General features: G+C 48.9%; 1 protein-coding gene across 4 annotated transcripts in view; it reads left to right on the top strand.

Annotated features, from left to right (window-relative positions):
* PTK2 (protein tyrosine kinase 2) overlaps nt 1-24124 on the top strand; it is a 247182-nt gene that overhangs the window by 19564 nt on the left and 203494 nt on the right. Inside the window, exons 2-4 of one of the 4 annotated variants that reach the window (XM_059395224.1) lie at nt 108-211; nt 4509-4606; nt 20963-21015. The gene's annotated coding sequence lies outside the window, so the exon portion shown is untranslated. Of the gene's footprint in view, nt 1-107; nt 212-4508; nt 4607-13430; nt 13584-20962; nt 21016-24124 lie in introns of all 4 variants that reach the window. The other 3 variants (XM_059395225.1, XM_059395223.1, XM_059395226.1) reach the window with 3 other exon arrangements.

Below are 24124 nucleotides of genomic sequence, written 5' to 3'. Positions count from 1 at the left end.
TGAGTGTGTTTGGCTAGAAAAGTCTTTGGAAGCATAAACAAGTGTTCGTTTTCTCAGATAACTTTCATAATCATGTTCAGCTTCTTCTTATGTTTTTGGTTTTTCAGAAATTTACCCTGACCTGTGTCTGCAGAGCGCGGGTGGCAGCGCCACCTGCTTCGGAAGCCCCTGCACCCCGGCTCAGAGGGAGCGACGCCAGGGCGGCGTGGCGGTATGTTTCGGACACTTGGGACTTCCGCGGTGCCAGCTGTCCGGCGGTTACACATGAGGACGTGGTGGGTTTGGGCTTTCCTTGGCATTTAGCATTGAGCAGACCCTCTCTTCGCCAGGGGCTGAGCCTGCCTGGTTGGTCCAAGCCAGATATCTTACAGTTCGTCAATATGTCGTGTCGAATGTTCGCAGCTTTAGAAAGAGTCGTTCTGCCATGTGTGCCTCGGAAAGCCCAAATCGTGCCCATTGTTTTCACGTGGGGATCTGGGAAACTTGGGAAGCAGCACAGCTTGTGATGCTGAGAGAAACTGCTGTTTGCCTGAGCACTCTCTCCCTTGTTTGCTCTGTGACCTTGGAGAATTTCTTAGTTTTTCTGGACTTCGTTTTCTCATATGTAAAAGGGCAAGAGAGCAGTCGTCCGGGCTGCGAGAACTCGGGAGCGGGTGCCTGTTCAGCATTTGGGAGAGAACGCTGCCCCGCACACCCTCCACCGACGGCGGCTGTCGCTGTGGTTGGAGCGGTGGGGGGCGGGGGTGAGGGCCTGTCCAAGTGGGACCATGCACTGAAACGAGAACGTTCTGAGCAGAGCGATGGTGCGGAGTATGTTACGTGTTCCAGAAGCATAGAGCGAGAGTGTGCTGTGACTGCTGGGAAGTCCTCATTTGCACATCAGAGGGTCTTGGAGAGAGGTCAGAGTGGCCTGAGCATCTCTGATGTGTCTTAACACACACCCGTTCATGCCAGGATGCAGAGAGTGTCCGTCATACAAGTAACAAGGAGCTGACAGTGTATTTCACTGTATAATGAGCCAAGTGTAATTTTTCTTTGTCTGGAGCAAAAGAATTTAAGCATTTTAATTACAGGGTTTGGGAAATACTCTCGTTTTCTGCCCTATTTGAACTACGTTCATTCAGATTTCTGGGCTTATATGTACATCAGTTCTGTGCTGGATGCTGCATGCCCTGGGCTGCCCACTATTCGGGGGCAGGCACGCCGTAGGGCCAGTGTCCATAGGATGCAGTGTTAGTGTTTGCTTGAATTCTCCTTAAAATACAAAATCAAGTGAGGAGCAGTTATAAGGCCCCCAAAGCCAGTGTGTATGTTCATTGATTCATCACTAGGTCATTCACATGTCACGTGCACGTGTTCTGAGCGTGTTTTAGGTGCTTTCTCAGGCGTGAAAAAAAAGTTGAAACTCTTTAAAGGCGAGCAAGGTTGGTGTGTCTTTGAATTCTAGTTCTCTGGAAGGATAGCAGGTGTGTACAGTAGATGCTCAGTACCTGAATAAACGTAAAAAGACCCCAGACTGCTCTTGCCTGTACTCCTGTAGCGGGGATTGTATTGGATTCTAGAAGGCGACAGCTGGATGAGAAATCCTCTCCAAGAGGTCTTCCCGGCCGAGCGAGGGAGAGGGAGAGTCTGCCAGCAAGGGTGGCACAGTGGTCAGTCCTGTGGTGGAGATGCGCACAGGGCAGGAGCGCGGGCATTTCTCTTTCCTTCGTCAGCCCCCGCATTCTTCACCTTCCTCACACCTGTCGTTCATTTCCCCTGTACCTTCCCGGAGCCCCTTAGTAGTTTCTCTGCGTGGTTCGTCATCTAGACTCAGCTCTTCTTCACATTCTGTTGCTGGCAGACAATTCCCTGGAGATCTCTGTTCTCTTTTCCAAGCTGCTTGCGCCTGAGGCCTTTTACTGTGTTGTTCTGGGACGTTCCTCTGTTCTCATCCTTGGCTTCTGTCCAGAGTGGGATTCTAAGTTTGTGGCAACTCTTGTCTTTGTCTTTCTTCACTGACTTCCTCATCTTCATGGAGTTAATCACTTTAGAAAGATGTTGCAGTGTCTTTGGACAAGGTGAAGACCGCTGTCAGCATCGCCTCCTCTTGCGCTCCTCTTGTGCTCCTCCAACTTGGACTTGTCTCCCTCTCTCCTGATGCCCACCACCGCCTGAGCTCTCCCTGATTGTCATCCTGGGGAGGACCTTACCCCTTCTTCATGGAAGGTCATGTGTTGCTCATTTTTTGTTGATGCTCCTGTTTGGTGGAGGACTTTCTCCAGTGGCTTTCTGACACAGGATGCTTCGGGGGCAAACCTGTTGGGACCATGCAGGAACGAAACTTGATGGACAGTCTGGCTGGGTATAGAATTCTGTGTTGGCTTTCATTTTTGTTCATAAACTCAAAGATCGCTCCATTGCCTTCTTGTTTTCATGTCACTGTTTTAGCACTCAGAAGCTATTCTTACTTATCCTTTGTATGTAACTTTTTCCCTGCCATCTTTAGAAGCTTGTAGGAGTCTTAAAATTTGTACAAGTCTCTTGAAATGGCACGACATTGTCGTCCGTGTGGGTCGGCTTTCATCTGCAGTGCTGCGCATTCAGTGGGTCCCTTCATTCTGGCAACTGGTATTTTTCAGTTCTGGGAATACTTTTTTGGCATTATTGTGCTGAGGTTTTCTCCATTTCGTCTCCTTATTTTGTTTTTCTGGAAGTCTTATTATCCAGCACTTGGCTGTCCTGGGCAGAGGTTGTAATTATCGTAATGCTTTTTTCTTCTTCCTTTGCTCTTCCTCCTCTGCCTTTTTTTTTTTTTTTTTTGTCTTTTTATTCTCCATTCAGGGAGACATGACTTCAGTTTGACTTAACCTTCTTCTTTAGTTTATTATTTCTGATTGCGGAAAGGTTCTCGAGATTTCTAAGAGTTCTTTTCCTGTTCTTCTAGAAGAGCATCCTCCTTTTGTAGATTGATCGCAGCGTCTTACCTCTGTATTCTTGGTACTTTGTATGGACTCAGTTTCTTTCAGGTTCTTTCCTTCTTTCTCCTGTCTGACAGGTGGGGCCTCTTGACTTTTACATTGGGGTGTTCTTGGTGGGCCCTGTGTTGGGGGTCTCCAGTGTTAGGATTTTAGGTCTGTCTTTTGGGGCTGATCAGATTCCCCAGAAATATTTTCCAGTCTCTTCCTGCAGAATTCTGACTTCAGAATCTGGGAGTTAAGGGTGTGCCTGTGTGGTGTGTTGTAGGGGAGCTGGAGAAGTCACCGCTCACTGTGTATGCAGTCATTAAATCCAGCTCTGTTCAGCGCCGCTGGGCAGGGCGACTTCAGTCTGTAGATGCCTCTGCTTTTTCCAGGGAGAGTGAGAATCCTCCCCCACTCCCCCATCTTCTGTCCGAGTGAGGGGAGTCCCATTGTACCTGGCATTGAGGTTCTAGTTCCTGTTGCCACGGCCTTCCCCAGCTGCTGTGGGAGGTTGTGCCTCTTTCCCCCCGTTCCTTGTGCGCTGCTGTCGCCAGTTCTTGTCTTCGAGGACTGCGGTGCGAGCGGAGCTGGCTCTCGGCGTGCTCCACTACTGAGTTCGAATCTGCCTTTCTTGGGCCTGCTGACTCATTTACTGTACTTCAGTCTTCTTAGTTTCTGTTTCTTCCAGGTTTCTTCTTTTTACTCTTTGGGTCTAGATCTTCCATGTTAGAAGATTTTCTCAGACCTTCCAAAATCTTGGCCTTTTCTCCTTTCACTTGTCCCTGTGCTATTGCAAACACATTTTTTTTTTTTTTTAAGATTATTTATTTATTTCATAGAGATCCTGAGTAGGCAGAGAGGCAGGCAGAGAGAGGAAGGGAAGCAGGCTCTCCGCTGAGCAGAGAGCCCGATGTGGGGCTCGATCCCAGGACCCTGGGATCGTGACCTGAGCTGAAGGCAGAGGCTTTAACGCACTGAGCCACGGAGGCGCCCCTGTTTCAAACACTTTTAAAAAAAGATTTTATTTGTTTGTTTGAGAGAGAGTGTGTGTGGGTACACGGGAGAGAGCAGAGAGCACAAACGGGAAACAGCAGAGGAGAGGGAGAAGCAGATTCCCTGCTGAGCAGGGAGCCTGATGCGGGGCTCCATTCCAGGACCCTGGGATCATGACCTGAGCGAAAGGCAGATGCTCATCTGACCGAGCTACCCAGGTGCCCTGTTTAAAACTTAAAAAAAAAAAGTATCTTGTCAGTATAATTTTAACGGGAGGCCGTGGAGTAGATGTCTGTACTCCCTCGTTGTGCCACACACTTGTAGGCTGTATCCTCTATTAATTCATGGGTTTTGATACGTTTTAATGGCTTTCAGTTGCTTCACATGTATTTCTTACATAGACAGTAGGCTTGAAGACAGGGACGCAGTGCCCAGTTTTTACCCGTCATCCCCGGTGCTGCGCAGTAGGCGTGCCTGGGAGGTGGTGGAACTGGCTGAGATGCCGAGTGCAGCAGAGCTTCGAAAAGGCGAAGGACGGTGGTTTGATGCGCGCGTGTTCTCTCTCCTTGTCAGGTTCTCTGAGGACTATGCAATGAGGAAAGAGGAACTAGGAGCCTTTCCTTTAAACTGAAGTTTGATTTCTTCGCAGAGTTACCGTGGCCTTCGGATCTGTGAGTAGAATTCTCTTGCTACATTTGCGTCTTGGTTGTTCGTTTTGTTTTTGATTTTTCTTTCATCTGTCGTAGGTTTCTTTGACATGTATTAGAAACAGATAGACGCCAATTGGTCTTGCAGAGTAGGTGAGGGAAGAAAGATTAGTTGTTTAGTGGCTTTTATGTGTGGACAGAGGTGGGCAGGATGGCAGTAGTTTCCGGGACAGGAACACTGGGAGCAGGTGCGGGGAGGAGCATGTGCTCCAGAGCACTGTGGACCCCAGCAACCCCAGGACCGGGCTGCCTTTGCCCTGTGTCACATTTGCATAACTGAAACAGAGGTTAAAGGTTACTCTGCAAATGGCAAAGCTGGGGTTCAGACTCCTTCTGGCTTTGGAGTGTGTGCTTTTTACTCGCGTCTTCTTACGGGCTCTGGATTCACATGTTGGCTTGGCTACTTGCTTAGTAACTCTTCACTAACTGCTGAAACCTAGCTTCTCTCCATGCCCACTGCTGACTGCCTAAACTTAGCTCTCTCCGACAACGGGTGCTCTCCCAGGGTTGTGCTGAAGATGCCATAAGAAATGTGACATGTGGTCAGCATTTGCAGACGGTAGCAGTGAATATTCGGTGGCATTTCCCCCACTTTAATGAGAAGAAAACTGAGCCCCAGAGGGTGGGTTATTTGCATTTTGTTAAATTTCGAATTTTGTTAAGACCTTGGCACTTGTGCTGCACTCCATAGTTGAGAGGTTGTAGAATTGAGATTCTGTCCCAGTTGTCTTATTTCCAAAGGCTGCTCTTTGTGGTAGGCCTAGTGGCAAATCCAGGACGGATAGCTGATGGAAGGTTCATAAATCTCTCTTGGAGGTCTTAGCATTGGTAAATGTTTTATTTTACCGGTACGTTGCTTTAATTAAAGCGTCATGAATTTAGACTTTGTGGATTCAGAATTCAGGATCATTTATAATTATGTTGGATTTGACTTTGGCAAGTGTCTTTGTCTTAAATATCCAAGGGCTGGGCCCTGGATGGTTTTTCCATTTCCTTCTGGGGGTGAGTTCACTTTCCTCTTTTGTTCTCCTTTCTCCCCCAAGCCTACTTTCGTTTCTGCCATGATGAGGTATTAGGGAAGGGAAATTATGTCTTGCAGTTTCAGTTTCTAAGTAAGTCCTGGAAGTCTTTCTCCTTTTCTCTAATTCCTTCCGCCCTTTCTTGGCTGTGAGAGGCACCTGCTCTGTGTGGTGCGGGGCGTGACTGTGCGGTCTTTGGAGAAGGCCATGCCCCGCGGCTCACACACCTTGTCTCCTCCCCAGACTCCCTGCACGTTCAGTGTTTCTTCCTGTAACAGTGTGCTGTGTTTACTGGGTATGAGTCTGCTTCTGCATCTTCAGGAGCAAAGATTCTGTTATTTGATCTCTGCGTGTTTTCTGCTTGGCCCATAGGTGGTTTAGACTAAATGCTGGAGGAAGGAGCATTTAATGTTTGCCACAAAGTAAGTTCTCTTTTCTTAGTGGATCCAAACAAGAGGGAGAATATCAAGTATAACTCTCCAGCAGTATTAGCTATTAAAATAGTTCGTGTGGTAGAGTATGAGACAGTTTCATGTTTAGCAGAAATTACACAAAAACTTAATGCGATCTTAAAAACTTCTTAAAACTTAAAAACTTAAAAACTTCTTAATGCGATGTGCGCTGGAACAAAGGCCCGACGGGGAACTGCGGGCCTGTCCATGGCTTTGAGCACCGCGATATAATCTGCTTCTACTTCAGCACTCCCCTCCCCTCCACTCCTCTTTGAAAATATGTAAACCCGGGAATATAACCTTATAACCAGGGTTTCTGTCATTGTTTCCCCCAATTCTGTACACGTGGTAAGGCCACATGGGCCAGCCTGGCTTCGTACAGCATCAGCTTGATGATGTTCTGCTGAGGTCCACGATCCCCGATGAACCTGAGTGCCCTGGTCCACTCGAGCTCCTGTGGGATGGATCAGGTTCTTGGTTCTTGATTTGTTTTGGGGCGTTGCATTATAAGGCAGAAGCTTGGGATAGCGGTGTTTTACGCTAGAATTCTGGGAAAGGGAAGGAAGGTTTTGGAGGAGTTGAATTGCTGGCGTATGTATGGGGATTGTTTTCAGGGTTAATGGCGTGTGGAGAGGCAGTAGACAGAAAGGAAGGTTGCTCGGAGACCCGTCTGAAAACCCCCGTTTTGTGAAAAAAAGAGCTTTTCTGGCATCAGGACCACTGAGAACAATTGACATAGATTGAACTCTGAGCTTCTGGGGCTGTTTATCCAAACAAAGAGTCACTAGGGTCAGACGGTGCTGGCTCTCGGCTGCAGAGGGCAGCTGTCCCTCAGCGTTCAGACCTGAGACTCGGCTAAGGTTTGAAAACTGGTGTGTTGGGTACAGACACCAGGGGTGGGGAGTGGGGGAGACTAGGGGACAACCGGGAGATGTGTCGGCAGGCCGTTTGGGAAAGCAGGTGAGCAGCAGTGGGGGCTTGGATTGGAGCAGGAAAGCTGGCGGTGGTGAGAAGCAGTGGGGGCCTGGATGTATTTCAAAGGTAGAAGCAGCAGGATTTGCTGACAGAGTGCCTAAGGGGTGTGAGGACAGAGAGAGGAGTTGAGTTGACAAGAAGGCTCTTGGCCTGGGCAACGAGAAGGGGAGGGAGGCTGTGGGTAGAGCTTGGTTCGAGGGACAGCTGGGGAGCTCACTTGTAGCCATTGTTTGCGATTCTGTTGGGATCCAAGCAGAGCTGTCATGGGGGCAGTTGTAAGTGGGCATCGGAGCTTGGGAGAGGGGTGGCGGCTGGAAGCGGCAATGAAGATGGGTGATGCTGTGCTCACTGAGGGAGGGCGCGCAGAGGGGACAAGCAAGCCCAGGCCAGTGCTCCTGGACAGACGTGAGCAGTGGCTGTGTGTGAGGAAGACCCCGGGAAGAAGGGAAGAGAGTCCCAGGAGGAGGATGTGGTCCACTCTGACATGTCAGGAAAGGTTGTGAGGAGGACTGAGGGTTGCCTTCGAGTTTGGTGACGTGGACGGCACTGTGGCAGTGCTGGCGGTGCTGTGGGGCCTGGTCAGAGGGAAGGCCCACCTGGACGGTGCTAGAAGCGGGAGAGAGGGTTCCGGTGACTTCGGTCCAGGGTGTATCAGCGTCTGGGTGCTGAGCAGCCCAGCCCCGCCGGGCCCCTGAGGTCCGTGGTGGTGTTTCCACGTTGCGGGTGGCGAAGGCGCAGGGTCAGAGCTCAGCGCAGCTTTCTCGAGAGTGCGGAGCCGGCGGGCTGTGGCGCCAGGTCCCAGGCACGCACGCTGTTGTCCGCTGCCCGCCCCTGAGGTTCGGAGAGAGACTGCTGAAGGGGGAAGGGAGCAGCGAGTTGAAGTTGCAGGAAAACACTTAAGTCCTGCTTGAAATGCTTCTGTTAGAGATTCTCTTTCTTCTTCTTACTTAGAAATTTCATTCTGTCCGAGGGTGGTCAGAGCCCTGAACGGTCCGGTCGGTGAGCGGCTTCTTGCAGCGCGCCCACGTCCCCAGCAGTAGCTGTGTAGGGGCGGGGTCTTTGATGTGTCACTTTGAGAAAAAGTCGCGTTCTGAACTCCCATCTTCCCCACGTGGTTGGGTCAGTTTTTGCTTAGATCCATAATTTGGTTAATCGTTCTGACTTTGTAAATGTCGCTCGCTCTTGAGCCGGTTAGTGTAGCCTGATAGATTTCCTTTTTGTTCAACTGTTTGTTTTCCTGTTTTCTTGAACTAAACAATTACCACTGTTTTTTTTCCTGTTTGCTTGATATATTTTTTTATTTTAATCTTACTTTTTTGAGATTTTATTTATTTATTTGACAGAAAGATCACAAATAGGCAGAGAAGCAGGCAGAGAGAGGAGGAAGCAGGCTCCCTGCTGAGCAGAGAGCCCGATGCAGGACTCGATCCCAGGACCCTGAAATCCTGACCTGAGCCGAAGGCAGAGGCTTTAACCCACTGAGCCACCCAGGCATCCCTGTTTGCTTGATATTCTTAAGAGTTCTCACTCTCTCTGACAGCTCATAAGTTAGGCCTCTTAATAAAATATTCTGTGTGCTCAGGCATATTACTTCTGTCTTCACCCCCAGGGACATTTGTTTTCTTGCATGCTGGACAGGTTGCTCTGCTGGCCGGCTAGAGATGGTACCAGGGTTGAGCTGTGCAGGGCAGATCCTGCTGGAACAGAATGCTGATGGGGAAGACAGTGACCAGGGGCTCAGAGGGAGGGGGACAGCATCCTCCTGAGGGAGCTGGTCTGGGAAGGGTGAGCGTGATTTGCGATAGTTGGGGAAAGGCATTCCAGGTGGAGAAAGTGAGAAGCTGAGCTGGACGAGACGGATTCCTTTTTGTTAACCTGCAAAGCCTGTGTTGTGGTGCCTTGCTAGGTGGTACAAATTAACTTAGTTACAGACTCTTCCTTTAAGAGCTTTAGATAGGTTTCCATGGGAAATGGGACATTCAGTTTGTTAAACATCTGTCATCAATTTTTTTATTTTTTGAAAGATTTTATTTTTTAACTAATCTCTTAAAGTAAGCATCCAATGTAGGGCTCAAACTTAACCTTCATTGGGGCACCTGGGTGGCTCAGTGGGTTAAGCCTCTGCCTTCGGCTCAGGTCATGATCTCAGGGTCCTGGGATCGAGCCCCACATGCAGCTTTCTGCTCAGCGGGAGCCTGCTTCCCCCCCCGACCCCCCCGCCTGCCTCTCTGTCTACTTGGGATCTCTCCCTCTGTCAAATAAATAAATAAATCTAAAAAAAAAAACCCACAAAAAAACCTTAACCCCAAGATCGAGAGTCATATGCTCTACTGACTGAGCCAGCCAGGAGCCCCTGTCATAAATTTTTAATGTTTTCTTAAAACCTGAGCATAAGCTATATTAAAACATTTCATCCAAGAGATAATCTTAACCTGTTGAATTCACATCCCGGTTCATGAAAAAATCTTCATGGACTGTCTGCCAAGGAGGCGGCGCAGCCTCTCGTCATGCAGGTGCGGACACGGCAGCGCCTGCTGCGGCTGTCGGGCAGGGGCAGGATGCGCGACCACAGGACATTTCAGAAGCCGCTCTGTGTCCAGCTGGACGTGAGGAGGGTGTGCGGGGAGGCTGGGGGCGTCGTGGGAGGGGGCAGGCGGGCGCCGCCCTGGTTTCTGTGCCCCCGTTCGGGAGGCCGGCTGGGAACGAGGGCTGCAGAACCAAGAATGCGTGGGCTGGCTTCTCTGAAGAGAAGCATCGCTCGGTTTGAAGTGCTGAGGCAGAATTGTAGGAAGTAAAGTCCATAAATGCCTTCCAGGACTGTCGACCCCGGGCCACCTTCTGTGTCGCTGCCTGGCTGCTCCCACGGACGGTCAGGACCCTGGGTTTGCTTCAGCGGGTCCGCCGTGTCCGCAGGCTGCCTGCTGTCTGACGCTTCCGCTTCGTGCTCAGAGCTTTGCGAAGAACGCCCTTTGCCTTTCCAGTACTCGTGGCGTTTGGGACTCAGAATCGCACGGCAGGGAAGTCGCAGAGTTGGGATACCGGCCATTTACGCGTGCCGCTCACCGTGCGTTCTCGAAGCGTACGTGGTTTTGTGGCAACAGGGGAGTGCTCACTGCCCCCACTGTCGAGGCGAGCCCCCAGCCAGATCCAGACTGTCCCCCTGAGGCTCCACTTGGTGGCCGCAGGCTCTCCTGTCCCTTTACACGAAAGCTTAGCACGTGGTGCTCCTGTGTGTGGGCCCTGCCTGTGACAGAGAGCCCAACGGCGGCCTGCAGGCGGGCAGCATCGTCAGGCGCCACCGCGCCTCCGCCGCGTAGGAATGCGTTGTCACCAGGGTTGCCGACCATTGCACGTGGTTCTCAGTCATTGGTGTTTCTGCTCATATTTTTTTTCCCAGATGTTATTTATTTATTTGACCAAGAGAGCACAAGTAGGCAAAAGACAGGCAGAAAGAGAGGGGGAAGCAGTCTCCCCACTGAGCAGGGAGCCCGATGTGGGGCTCGATCCCAGGACCCTGAGATCATGACCCGAGCCGAAGGCAGACACGTCCCCGACTGAACAACACAGGTGCCCCATTCCTGCTCATATTGAAGAAAGATCGTGGCTTCATTGAAGACTCATAAAGATGAGAAAACGGGTCTGTTTCTGACCGAGCAGGAGGCAGGCAGCTTTTCCTGGGATTCTTACACTCCGAGTAAGGGCGAGAGAGGATGTTTCTTTCTTTCTACCTGCCTTGGCATATGGTAGGTATGGGGGCAGGGGGCAAGTAGGGTGTTGGGAGTGGGGATGGTGAGGAAGCATTTTAGATTTGTGTCTGCTGCTCATGCATCCTAAGTGGTTTAAGAAAATACACAAACTTTCCATCACTCCTTCTTTGATACACTGTCTATTAAAAAGGATAGGGGTCTCAGCAAAAAATTCAGCTGAATTGGCCAGAAGATTCAATTAGGTATTTCATTTCCTGTAGCTAACAAGACGCACACAGACACTGACCGTCCTTCATCATTAGGGAAGTGCCCGTGACCGTCACCGTGAGGTAGTGCTGCAGTCCTGTGAGAGAGCCTCCCATCCCCCACAACAAGGCTGCAAAAGGGGACAGTGGCCAGCTGCAGGCGGGCGGAGCAGCCAGAACTAGGTCTTGCTTTGCTGGTGGGGATGCAGAGGTTATAGCCACTTGGAAAAATAGTTTGGCAGTTTCTTGTAAACTTGAATATATACTTTTTATACAACCCAGCAGGCCCACACAGAGGCCTTTACCTGGGAGAAATGAAGGTTCATGTCTACACAGAGGCCTGGGTATGCTTGCTCACAGTGCTGTGTTCATAGTCATGGAGATGGAGGCCAGCTCGAAGGTCCGTTGGGTGGGACATGGGGAACAGTTGGGAGCGTTCTGCAGTGGGAGCGCGCTCGGCAACAGAGAGGCACTGACCGCGACACACAGGCGAGTGTCCTGAGCGTTGCGCCGCGGGCGGGCACAGAGCTCCGTACCGCTGTGGTTCCACCCTGAGAACGTTTGGATAAAGGCAAAACTGTGGGGACAGATCGGATTGGTGTTTGCGGGGGCCCAGGTGAGGGAGGAGAGGATGGAGTACAGACGGGCTGAGGGCGCCTCGTGGGTGATGGAAGTAGGCCGCGTCTTCCCTGTGATGGGGGTTACACGCCGCGCGTGTCGGTTACAACCCAGCGAACTCTGGTTTACTGGATGCAAGTTTTACCTCAATAAGCCGAACCTGAGAAAGGTAGATGACTGACGTATATACCCACGTAGGTATTAGACACACACAGGCACACACATTTATGCGCACACTGGAGCTCACTTTTTCTTCCTAATGGATTAAATTTTATTTTTCTGGGTTAGGTATCCTGGAAGTTTGTAGCACACTTTCTGAAAACACATGACCTTGGAGTCTTTGGTTGATGTTGTATTCCCGTTCACGACCTGAAGGCTTTATAATGTGGTTTGTTTTTGTGTGGCACAGTTCCAGGTTATAGGTGTCATAGAATTAGCACATATGTAAAAGATGTTTTAAAAGTTAAATTGTTTTAAGAGTCCATGTTCAAGCTATTGTAGCTGTGGAGAAAAATAGTTTTTACTAGCCTTAAAAATTAATAAAAAGTGTTTTTTGATTCATGACAAGCTTAATTACACAGTCTTTTGCTCTATCTTTATTCAGCTGTGGTTGTACGGTACAATTACATTTTAAACCACCAGACATAAGAATGTACACAGAAAGAGATACATGCTGGCGTCACCAACTCAAGACCTAGTTGTGACTGTGAATCAGTTTCTTCGCGGTACGTGAGGGGGCTGCTTGCTATTACTGTGTGATGCTTCGTGGTCTCCTGCAGAGCCGTGGGCTAGCATTCTGTCCTAGTAAACCCTTCTTAGCAAAGCCACAACAGTGGGCATGGAGGGGGATTTGAGTGGAACGTTGTGGAATTTCATTTAAAAATCAAAATTTGTTTGACTTCGGAAAATAGGAAGGCCATCCATTTAAATGGTGAGGTCTTTGTTATTTTATGATTGGAGGATGTTGCTGTGTGTGATTGTGATGGGACCCGGGACGCAGCGACAGCCCCATAAGAGGCGCTCCCTGAGCTGCCTCAGGTTTGCTGTGCACGGCTTGCATGGCCCTGGATCCTGGGGGCTGGCCTCACGGTCTCTGGTAACCCTGTACTTGGTCATCTCACGGGAAGTACGCACTCATCGCCTCCTTGACAGTCGTGTTTAGGAACAGAGGAGAGAGCAGGATGTTCTGCCCCCGTTTTTTAATGTCCGGCCTCCTCCCTGTGTCTTGCTGTGGGAATCTCTGCCTTAACTGGTGTTGAAGGCTTGGCCCGTGCTGGGATGTGACATTTCCAGCTGCTGTCAACCAGGTGGCGGTCCTGCTACAGCTGTCACCGTGCAGTCCGGCAGTGCATGCTTCCGTACGACACGGTGGAGGGTCACTGGCACGCTCGGTGTCTGATCACACTTGCAGTGGGACTCCCTGTTGGACTGAGAAGCTGTATTGCAGAGTAAAACGCCAGGGCACGGGAAACACGTACGAGTGTTCAGCCGTGCTTGTTTTCTTCTGTTTTTCCAAAGGGTACTTCCTGGGTCTTCTTGAACAAGATCCGCTGGAAGAGAGTAAAGTCGGTCCGGCTTTCCTGGAGGACCTGGGATCCTCAGTCGAACACAGGCGTCTTCAGTGTGTGCTGGCCCCGCTACTGCCTCTTCCCTTAACATCGGGCTGTACAGGGGCAGCCTCCAAGCTCTCTGCCCCCAGCTTTGCTAGTCTTCTGCTCCCTTTTGTTGTTGTTGTTGGTTTGGTTTGTTAAGTGAAATGTTTTCTTTCACAGAAAAGCTGTAAGGAGTGGCGTGGCCAGCTTCCAGACAGCCTTCGCCCACATTCCGCGGCTGTTAGCATTTGGGACGCTCGTCTGCACACCCCCCCCCGCCCCCCCGCCCCAGCTGCGGCTGCAGATGTGCCCGCAGAGCCCTCGGAGCCTAAGGTACATCTGGTACATCTTCATGCCCTTTACCCTTCGATACTTCAGGGAGGATTTACTAAGAACAAGCCTCTTCATATAACCAAAAATCATCAGTACAGTCATGAAATTGGCAAAATCTCACATTGTCGCGTTCTCTGGTGTACGTACCGGCCGTATTCACAGTTGCTCTGTTAATGATGGCGGTTTTCCTCCGTTTGGGGCCAGTCTAGACTCGCGTGTGGTCTTTCAGCCGGGATGTGTCTCTCAGCCTTTCTCTGTCATGGCATCGCCTGTTCTGGTGGGTTTGTAGGTCAGTCTTCTGGTTGGGCTCCTGTGGAGTTGCTCTTGCTAAAACTCAGATGATGCATTTTGGGGCCAGACCTTCGGAGAAGTGGTACTGTGCCTTTCTCAGGGCCCCGTGTTGTTTCCCGGATCCGTTCTGTCCGTCTCAGGATGGCACACGGCGTCGGCTTGTTCTGTGACACCGCTGCGGATTCTGCAACCCTGTTCATGACCTGCCGAGTCAGAAACTCAGAAACACACTCTTGAGGCTCTGCTTTTAACAAGCCCTAAAAATGATTTGGATGTGTGCTGACGTTTGAGGACTCTTGGTGTCGGGTGATCAGGTGGGGCCTCTGCTCCGCGGCCGCGCTCCACGGCAGCCGCCATCCTTTGGAATTGATGAAGAGCCTGTAGGGAGTATTTGAGGCTGTGTGGCCTTTCGGACTTCGAGACTGACCGTCTGGTCCCCACCGATGATTCTTGCTTGAAACAGCTATTGCTGGGTGGTCCGCAGCGGGGGTGCTGTCCCCTCTCCCCTGTCAGCTGGCGCGCTCCCGTAGAGCAGAGTTCCCCTCCTTTGGCCACTTACTCACCGTTCGCCCGCAGGTGCCTCACGGGTTCTTGCTTGGCCCAGTGGCTTGTAGTCCGTACCTGTCATTCATACCGATGCTGGAAGGCCTCCTGACGAGGCCTTCCCGGGGTCATCTCCTGTGTTGTTTGGACATGTCCCTGTTCTTTTCTGAGCATTTCCTTCCTTTTGGCACAGTAAGATACCCCCGGCATTTCTTGTGGTTTCTCTGCCCCGTCATGGAATCAGCTGTTTCTCCAAGGATCCCTGGTTCCTTTTGGTGGGAAATGGAGTTGAGAGGCCAAGATCTGAATGGTGAGTGTCTCCTTTGTCACCGGTGTCACTGCTCCCCGCGCCTTCTGTGTGTGTGCACACGGGCATGCGCATCTGTACTCCAGACGCAGACGTCTTACTGTGTTTTTAGGAGCCGGTGAGGTCTCTGATCAGTTGTACCGGCTTCTGGTTCCGACCTTTCTCCTTCCTTCTTCCTGCCTTTTCCGTCCCTCCCTCCTTCCTTCCTCCCCTCCCCTCCCCTTCCCTTCCTTTTTGCCCTCCCCTCCCCCACCCTCCCCTCCCCTTCCTTCTTGGGCCCCTGCAGCGGGGGTGGGGGGGCGTGTCACATGCATCTTTGTACCTTGGTGGTCCGTCAAATGTGAGAGTAGAATGTATTCTCGGGTTGGGGATTGATGCTGGGCTTCCCCTGGTTCTAGCATCCCTCCTCTAAATTTCATTTGGCCCCCAGCCCCCATTTCTTCTAAGACCTCATCCTAGTGAGACTTTCTGCCACTAAAGCTCGCCCTGGGTTGGGAAACGCGTTTAATCAGAGGCGCAACAGACTGGCAGATGTCCTGGGGCGACTCTGTTTTTTAGGGGCGAGCCTTCACCTCTTGTGTGTGCCTCTGTGCTTTCTGGGCTGTCCTGCCTATGCACGGTGTGACTATCTGCCAGGGATTTGGCCCGTGCATTTATATTCGGACTTGGAGCTAAGTGTTTTGCAGCCCTCTTATTTCCAAAATTTCCCCCTTAAATTGATACCCACCCGGCTGCGCCTGAAGATGGCACGCGTGAGGCCGCAGCCCTGGCCTCCCGGAGTTGGGGCTCCCAGTGTTGCTGGGCAGGAAAGTGACAGACACTCCTAGTTTGTACCAGATGCAGGGGCAGTTCTGACAGTAAATTCTTCTCAAGTGCTTGCCTGCCTTCGGTCATTTTCCCGTTCTTCAAATAGTTGTTTTTGGTGAATTTGGCTGACATTTATAATTATCTGTGGGAGGAATTGCTCCATCATTTTCATGTAACTATCGTGGAAGGCTTATGCGCCTTTTTGTCCTGTTATTTTTTTCCCCCTGAAATGTAGCTTTGTCTTTATTTTTATACCCAGTGTTTCATTATGGTGATTTTCAAACAAATGGCCAAGTTGCAAGAAGTCCCGGTTAACACCCGCGGACCCCCCCACCCCGGTGACGGGTTACTGTTCTCATGTCTCCCGCGGACGGCGGGTTATCCCTTCCTCCGTACCGCGGTCCGCCCCGCGTGTTTCAGCGCGTGTGTGGTGCCCGCAGCTCGTTCTTTACGGGCGTGTTTTGGTGTGGGGCTGCGGCGCCGGCTGCTCCGCCCACAGGCCCGCCTCCGAGCTGTGCTGGACGCGTCTGCCTTTAGCCGGAATGCGTCCTGAAACACGTAGACCGTTGTCATCCCCCTGAAGGTTCCTTCCTGCAGGTGCCGGCTCCTGCCGCCGCCCTCACCCTGAGCCCTGGCCACTGCTGTCCCCCACCCAGGTCAGTTGTGCCTGCCCGGGGGTTTCCCGTCAACAGAATCAGACCGTGTGCGAGCTGCGTGAGGCTAGGTTCGGCATAGCATTGCTGAGTTCATCCGTGTGGTGCATACCTGTCATTCGCTCCTTCTTAAATTACTATTATTACTTTTGAGAGGGGTTGGGGTGGGCGGCGGGGAGAGAGAATCTTGAGTAGGCTCCACGCCCAGCACGAGGCCCAGTGTGGGGTTCGATCTCATGACCAAAGCATCACGGCCTGCGCTGGTACGAGGAGTCGGGTGCTCGGCCGCCTGAGCCACCCGGGCTCCCCGTCGTTCCTTTTCATCGCAGAGCTGTAGTTCGTCGTGAGAGTCTCAGATCTTGCTTGTCCATTCTTTCTTGGTCAGCTCCTTCACTTTTGAAAGAAACTTTGGCTGGGTGTGCAGAATTCTAGGTTGCCGTTTTTTTTCTTTCTGCCTGCTAAACATACTGTTCCATCATCTTCTGGTCTCTGTGCACATTTCTGAAACTCATTTTCTACAACTTTATCTTCTTTGATGCTCTGCTTTGCAAATTTCAGCCTCTCAGCTTCCCAAAACTTGGAGTTTTCTCTCATCAAACCACCTGAGGCTCCTGTGCTCTTGGTTTCCCTTTCTGTGCCCTGGGCCATGGGTGCCCCCAGCTGGACAGAGAGGGGGTGATGGGGCTCACAGGCCTGCGCTGCTCACTGGCTCAAGATCTGAGAAAAGTAGTTTCATGGATTTTGACCATTTTTCTATTTGTTTAACATGGTGGGGGGCGGGGTGCGTTACTCCCTCACGTCTGAAGTGGATGTCCCTGTCAGTGCCTTTTTTTTTTTTTTTTAAAGATTTTATTTATTTGACAGACAGAGATCACCAGTAGACAGAGAGGCAGGCAGAGAGAGAGAGGAGGAAGCAGGCTCCCCGCTGAGCAGAGAGCCCGATGTGGGGCTCGATCCCAGGACCCTGAGATCATGACCTGAGCCGAAGGCAGAGGGTTTAACCCTCTGAGCCACCCAGGTGCCCCCTTAAGTCAGTGCTTTTTAATGGAAAACAGCTCTTATGCTCTATTTCTAAATATTGTGAAAAGCGTTATGACAGAAATTTACTTTGTTTTAATGTTAATTTAGCTACTGTTTTTATGGTCTAGAAAATCTCAAATGTATTTCCATTTTGACAGGGGAATCTGTATTTTGGCCCAACTTTCGTTTTAGGTATTTCGTTATTAAACTGGCTTAGGCTGATTGGTTTATTCTGCATTGTATTTAATGGAAAGTAGCGTTTCCTGCCTGGCTTGCCACATGCTGTACCATTTGTCATGAGTGTAACCATTAATCCCAACTCCAGGCAAAAGCCCGTTTGTTCCAGTCTCTTGCCCGCTCTGTTGGTGCTGTTAGTGGCTGAGCAGCGGGGACGGCCGGGCCTGCTCGTGCGCGAACACGGATAGGAGGAAGTGTGGGACAGGTCACTCCGTCAGTCGTGGCCGAGCTCCTGCAGTGACCCAGGCCCTGTACAGAGGACTGTTCATTTTTTCCCTCTGATCTTTCAGATGTTTGGATGGAGATTTGGAATTGGTTCTGGCTTTTCTTCTAGTTTTTTTTTTTATTTTATTTTTTTATTTATTTATTTATTTTTTTTTAAGATTTTATTTATTTATTTTACAGAGAGAAATCACAAGTAGATGGAGAGGCAGGCAGAGAGAGAGAGAGAGGGGGAAGCAGGCCCCCCGCTGAGCAGAGAGCCCGATGCGGGGCTCGATCCCAGGACCCTGAGATCATGACCTGAGCCGAAGGCAGCGGCTTAACCCACTGAGCCACCCAGGTGCCCCTCTTCTAGTTTTTGATACAAATTTTAGTAACTAAGTCTATCACTTTAAAAAAATACCTTTGTTAATTTGTGAAATTGAGGTTATCATTAAAAATTAATGCTAGAGGATGTCTTGGTGGCTCAGTTGTTGAAGCGATTGCCTTTGGTTCCGGTCATGATCCTGGACTCCTGGGGTCGAGTCCTGCTTCTGCTCCCTGCTCAGCGGGAGTCTGCTTCTCCCTCCTTCCCCTCTGATGTTCTCACTCGGTCTCTCTCTCAAATAAATAAACAAATCTTTATAAAAAAATTAATGCTTGAACGGTGACTTTGATAATTTTATTATGTAAATTTATGAAATGACATACCACAAAGCAAGTGTGTGTGTGCCGCATAGTTTTTACCTGCTGGTGATGGCTGCTTTGAAATAAAAGCCCAGGAGATGGTGGCGTTTGGGTGTGCATACGGCAGAAGCTCAGTGCAGCGCGGATTAGGACCTGCTCTAGAGTGAGGGACTGACTGATTTCTGGGCCCCATGGCTAGACTAGTACTTGAAACATAACAGGGAAGGATTTGGGCACCTGGAAATGACGGATTTGTTCTGGACTTGCCATGTTGGTGTTGTGTTCCTGTGGGGACTGTTGATCCTACGTCTATCATCTGTTGGTGGACCCAGAGCAGAGAAGACTTGGTCAGCCTTGGACTGAGCTGTACCTGCGAAAACATTAATCTCTCTTGTGTGTGCTTCGTTTTGTCATAAATCCTGATATAAATTTCTTGAATGAAAAATTTTGAATTAGTGAATATATAACATTTTAAAAATTAATAGCAATTTATTGGTTCTCTTTAATTTGACTTTTAATCTTAAATCTTTTTTTTTTTAAAAGATTTTATTTATTTGACAGACAGAGATCACAAGTAGGCGGGTGTGGGGGGGAGAAGCAGACTCCCCGCTGAGCAGAGAGCCCCATGTGGGGCTTGATCCCAGGACTGTGGGATCATGACCCGAGCCGAAGGCAGAGGCTTTAACACACTGAGCCACCCAGGTGCCCCAATCTTAAATCTTCAGGTTTATTAAAGATTAGGATATACTTTTACTTACTAGATAACGAAGGTCGTTTTCTGTTACGTTGTATACATCTGGAAGATTGTTCAGGTAGTGGAAGAAGATGTACCTCCCTTCTGGTTGCCCTTACCCCCACCTTTTCCCCCACCTTACTTTTATTTAAGTAGGAAGATGCGAGAGGGAAGGAAGGCAGTGTGTTTCACAAGTGGATTTTATCAAGAGGAGGAGGATGAAAGCCGGGTCAGATTTTGGCGTGGCCTTTACAGGGTGATCATGCCGCCTGATTTCGTATTAGGACCTCCTGTGGCTGCTGCCAGGAGTCAGCCCCGATGGTAGTGCAGATGTGTTTCTTTTGCTGCGGCTTGTGGCCGTGGTGACCTGTGCCTTCTGTCTGCAGCATGTGACTTTGTGTAAGGGGGTGGGGACGGGGGCCGTGATAGGTGCACAACAGGGAAGGAGTGTGCTGTGTTCTCCAAGACCTGTGAGCCCCAGGCTGGGCTCAGCTGAACCAGAAGACGTTAAGAATGAGTGTACACAGTGTAGTTCTCCACTGTGTAACAAGGTCGTGTTTACAGGGTGTGTGGACTGTGGCTTTGAGGTCACGTGTGAACAGCTGTCAATGTACAGTGTAAGTTTTGGGACTGGGAATGTGTAGATGTGTTTTACATTAAACCCTATAGGTAGTGATGCTCTTATTTTTGTGCTCTCTTATTCTTAATAGATTAATTTACACTTCTGTTGTTTACTTAAAGATAGTATTTGATTTCTGTAAAAAGCTTGGGAAATATGCATTAGAAAATCCCTGTACTTAGAGGTGGCTCTTAGGCAGGAATTCAAGGATACCAATGAGAGGAGTGCGCCTTAGGCATCTCTGAGTCTAGCCAGGCCTTATATGTACTTACAGCAAAAAACAAACGTACTCTCTCTCATAAATAATTTAAACGTGCTTTATGTAGACAAATTGCTTCGTAACTTTATTTTTAGCGTAATGAGTTGTGGAAATACTTAAAACCATAGCTGAACTAAATTATAGTTTCTCTAGGAAGTAAAAAAAAAAATGTAATAATGATTTTAAGAAGGAGATTTAAATACTTTTAACAAATTTTTGCAGTTCCTTGGTCCTTCTCCCCCCAGTCATTTAATGGGAAATAAAATAGATTTCTAAAAAAATATTCAAATTAGGTATATCTGTTTTTTAAGTAACTCCTATATTATAGGAGACCCACATTCCTCTCCGCTATAATTAGGTCATATTGTTCTCCTCTAGGATTAGATTCTGGATGTGCTTAGTCGTTGCTGTGAATTACCTTTCTATCTGTTTCTGATGTTTGCTTTTCTTGTTTTTAATGAACTGTCTTACTGTCTGTAAGATGTCTGGAAAGACTAGGGCACCTGGGTGGCTCAGTGGTTAGGCCGCTGCCTTCGGCTCAGGTCGTGATCTCAGGGTCCTGGGATCGAGCCCCGCATCGGGCTCTCTGCTCGGCGGGGAGCCTGCTTCCTCCTCTCTCTCTGCCTGCTTCTCTGCCTACTTGTGATCTCTCTCTGTCAAATAAATAAATAAAATCTTAAAAAAAAAAAAAAAAAAAGATGTCTGGAAAGACTGCATCCCGGAGAACAGTAGTCAATATTGTAACGGCTTTATTTAATGAACTGAAAGATGGTTTTTTCCCCTAAAATATTAGCTTTCTAAGAAGTTAAAAAAAAGTTCTCTAGGATACTTTCTAACTTAATGGATTGAAGGCTGCAGGTACAGGTAATCTTTTAGATTTCAAACTTTTGTGGGGCTTAAGTTGAAAATGTTATATCGTACTGCAGCTTATGAGTTTGTCTGCTTTTAAAATGTGTACACTAAAGGATATGTACCGTGGGAGTGGTAAGTTTTGAGTTCCTTTTTCACATTGGCTCTTGCAGGTGCGCACAGGCCTTAGAAGGAGTTTCAGTTTGGGAATTAGACTGTCCTTGAGGTAAGTCAAGTTCAGTCTTGTCTTTTTCTCAGGTCAGTTAAGGTCCCTGGAATGTGACAACAGAGGAGGAACGTGCCCACAGTTGCCTTCCAGGTGAGATGGGTGCCAGCCGGTCGCTCCTTCTGTCTTCGTTGGGCTGTCCTCCACAGTGGGGTTCCCCGCTCATTCTATAGTCTTACCTTTTAGCCAGTTGTGGACTTAGTGACTGCTTTGCGCGTTAGCTGCGAATGTTGATGTATCTGCACATGTTTTTCTCCCAGTGACCTCTTCAGGGGATTTGGATTTATAAAATTAAAATTCCCGCTGCGTCTTCTTGTGGTTTGCCCACAGTCGATTGTATTAGTTAAAAAAAGATTTGAATTGAGAAAGTTTTGGCCTACTCTTCAAGGATAAAAACATACTGGGAATTAAGATTACATAGATTGTCAGCACATTGAGAAAAACATATTTCCCTTTTGCTGGTTTCAGATAGTAGAGTGAATCTGAGAAAGAGCATCAGAAGCCAGTGTAGGACCGGGTCTTGGTTCTGGATCCCTCGTAGCCAGCCCAGTATGAGATAACCCTGTGTATGAGCAGGTGAGGGAACTTCCTTCTGGAAGGACTTGTCCAGTCAGTTGTTCCTGCAACCAGAGAGTCGCGGAGACATTGGAGCATGTGCGTTATTATACTAAGGGTCCTTCAGGGTAAAGGACGAGATGTGCACGCCCACTTCTGGGCCGGGGAGCCGTACCTCGGGTCAAGTGTGATCTCGATTCTGGATCCCTTCTCCAGGGGTTCATGTGAACGCTTTTTCCCAGTGTAGCCTGTGCTATAATGTGTGTAGTAGAGCAGCGTCCTAGAGCATTGCGTGGGTGGGAAATGTTGGCTTCTTTCTCCGTTCTGGTTCTTTCTGTTGTAGATGGCTTGCCTAACAGGTATACAGAAAGCGCTTATACATTGCTCAGGTTGTTCTGCCCTCCCCTTTTCTTTACAACTCTGGGTGCTGATTGGCTCTACACGTTACACAGACTCACCTCTGATTGTGTACTTAGGTTCCATGTGCCAACACCGTGTTTACAGTACTGCTTCTCTAACTCAGCTGGCTATCAGAACAATGAATGGTTGTGCTAGGTGTTTCTTTGGTTCTTTTAAAAAGCTTTTATTGTGGAAAATGTGAAATATACATAAAACTAGAATCAGATAATGAACCTTTTTCAGCCTTTACCGTGCCCTCACGTATTTAAAAGTAATTTAAAATCTTCCCTCTCAGGGCACCTGGGCGGCTAAATCATTTGAGTGTCCTCAGCTCAGGTCTTGATCTCAGGGTGGTGGGTTTGGGCCCTGTGTTAGGCTCCACGCTGGGTGTGGAGCCTACTTAGAGAGAGAGGGAAGGGGAGGGAGGGAATCTTTTCTCTAATAAAACTAGGTAATGTTTGATTTTCTAATTTCCCCATTTGTTTGAAGAGCCTTTAACCTGTAGGTTGGCGGATCGCTGACATTTCCCATTCCCTGCTTTGCACCGGTTCAATTTCATTTTTAAATAACAGCTTCTGTTGATGCTCTTTGAAAAAACTGTCATTTATCCTATAGACGTCACCACATTCTGAGTTCTGCTGATTGTATCATGTGATGTCGTTTAATTCATAAATTTCAGAACTGGCTGCTGGAAGCCCGACTCAGGGACGGTGACATTAGTCACTTGTTCAGATGGTGCTGTGATTCTTCCCCCTGGTGGCTTCCGTGGGCATTGAAGGTGGTGGCCTGGGTCCTTCCGTGGGAATCGCAGAAGCGGTGGCGACCGGACTCGGCCATGCCTTCCCTACTTGTTAGCTGGAGCTTTCTTGTTTGTTGGTTTACTGCTTGGGTATCCTGAAATGTATCCTGAAACGTAGCTCACACAGAAAATGTAGGATAAGTGCATAATTCTTAACATTTACTAGTTTCAGAATGCAAGTGGTGACTTAGGCAAGTGAGAGTTATTTTTGGCATCATAAGTGCACGGATATTAAGATGACCTGTATATATGTATGTTCACACACACGCATGCATATGATGTGTATGTGAATTTACCGCCATCATTCTCTTCGGTGGTTGCCCTTCGTGGGTATCTTCTGTGTCCTTTAGAAATGGCTCCAGTAATTTTTTTAGAGTTTCTTATTTGTGGGCACAATAACATAGTTCCAGGCTCAGTTTCTACCCTTCTTGCCACAGACCTGAAATCAGCCGTCTCTCTAGGGAGCCTTAATTCCTTTCAGTGGAAAATGGTGTTTTGGGCTCCAGTATGGATGCTTTGAGGGTACCTTGAGGGTTTCACTGCTTCCAGGCTTGGCTAGGGCATACACGTCGGAAGTGCACATTGTTTAGAAAGAGGAAAAAAATAAGTCATGAGTTTACCTCAATACTTCCAACTTAAATTTAAGATTAAAATGGGGCACCTGGGTGGCCCAGTCAGTTGGGTCATGGTCCTTCTGCTTGGGTCATGGTCCTGGGGTCCTGGGATTGGGCCCCACCTCGGGCTCCCTGCTGAAAGTCGGCTTCTCCCTCTCCCTCTGCTGCTACCCTGCTCGTGCTTGTTCTCTCTCTCAAACAAATACATCTAAAATTAAAAATAATTACAAGATTAAAATGGCTTATTACTGAAGAAGTTTTGGGGTGCAAAGCCGTTAAGCATCTGCCTTTGGCTCAGGTCATGATCCCAGGGTCCTGGGGTGGAGCCCCACATCGGGCTCCCTGCTCGGCGGGAAGCCTGTTCTCCCTCTGCCACTCCCCCTGCTTGTATTCCCTCTGTCGCTGTGTCTCTCTCTGTCAAATAATTACAGTCTTTAAAAGCAAATTAAAATAGTTTACTTCTTTATGTTTGTATCTCATTTCTCTTTTGCTTAGAATCTTGATTCTAATCTTTTTTTTTTTTTTTTAAAGATTTTATTTATTTATTTGACAGAGAGAGATCAGAAGTAGGCAGAGAGGCAGGCAGAGAGAGAGAGAGGAGGAAGCAGGCTCCCCGCTGAACAGAGAGCCCAATGCGGGACTCGATCCCAGGACCGTGAAATCATGACCTGAGCCGAAGGCAGCAGCTTAACCCACTGAAGCCACCCAGGCGCCCCTAGAATCTTGGTTCTTTTTTTTTTTT

Source organism: Mustela nigripes, chromosome 3, assembly GCF_022355385.1.
Source record: "Mustela nigripes isolate SB6536 chromosome 3, MUSNIG.SB6536, whole genome shotgun sequence".
Classification (NCBI taxonomy): Eukaryota; Metazoa; Chordata; class Mammalia; order Carnivora; family Mustelidae; genus Mustela; species Mustela nigripes.
The sequence above is the reverse complement of the archived record's forward strand: the minus strand, read 5'-3'. Positions and strand labels throughout refer to the sequence as shown.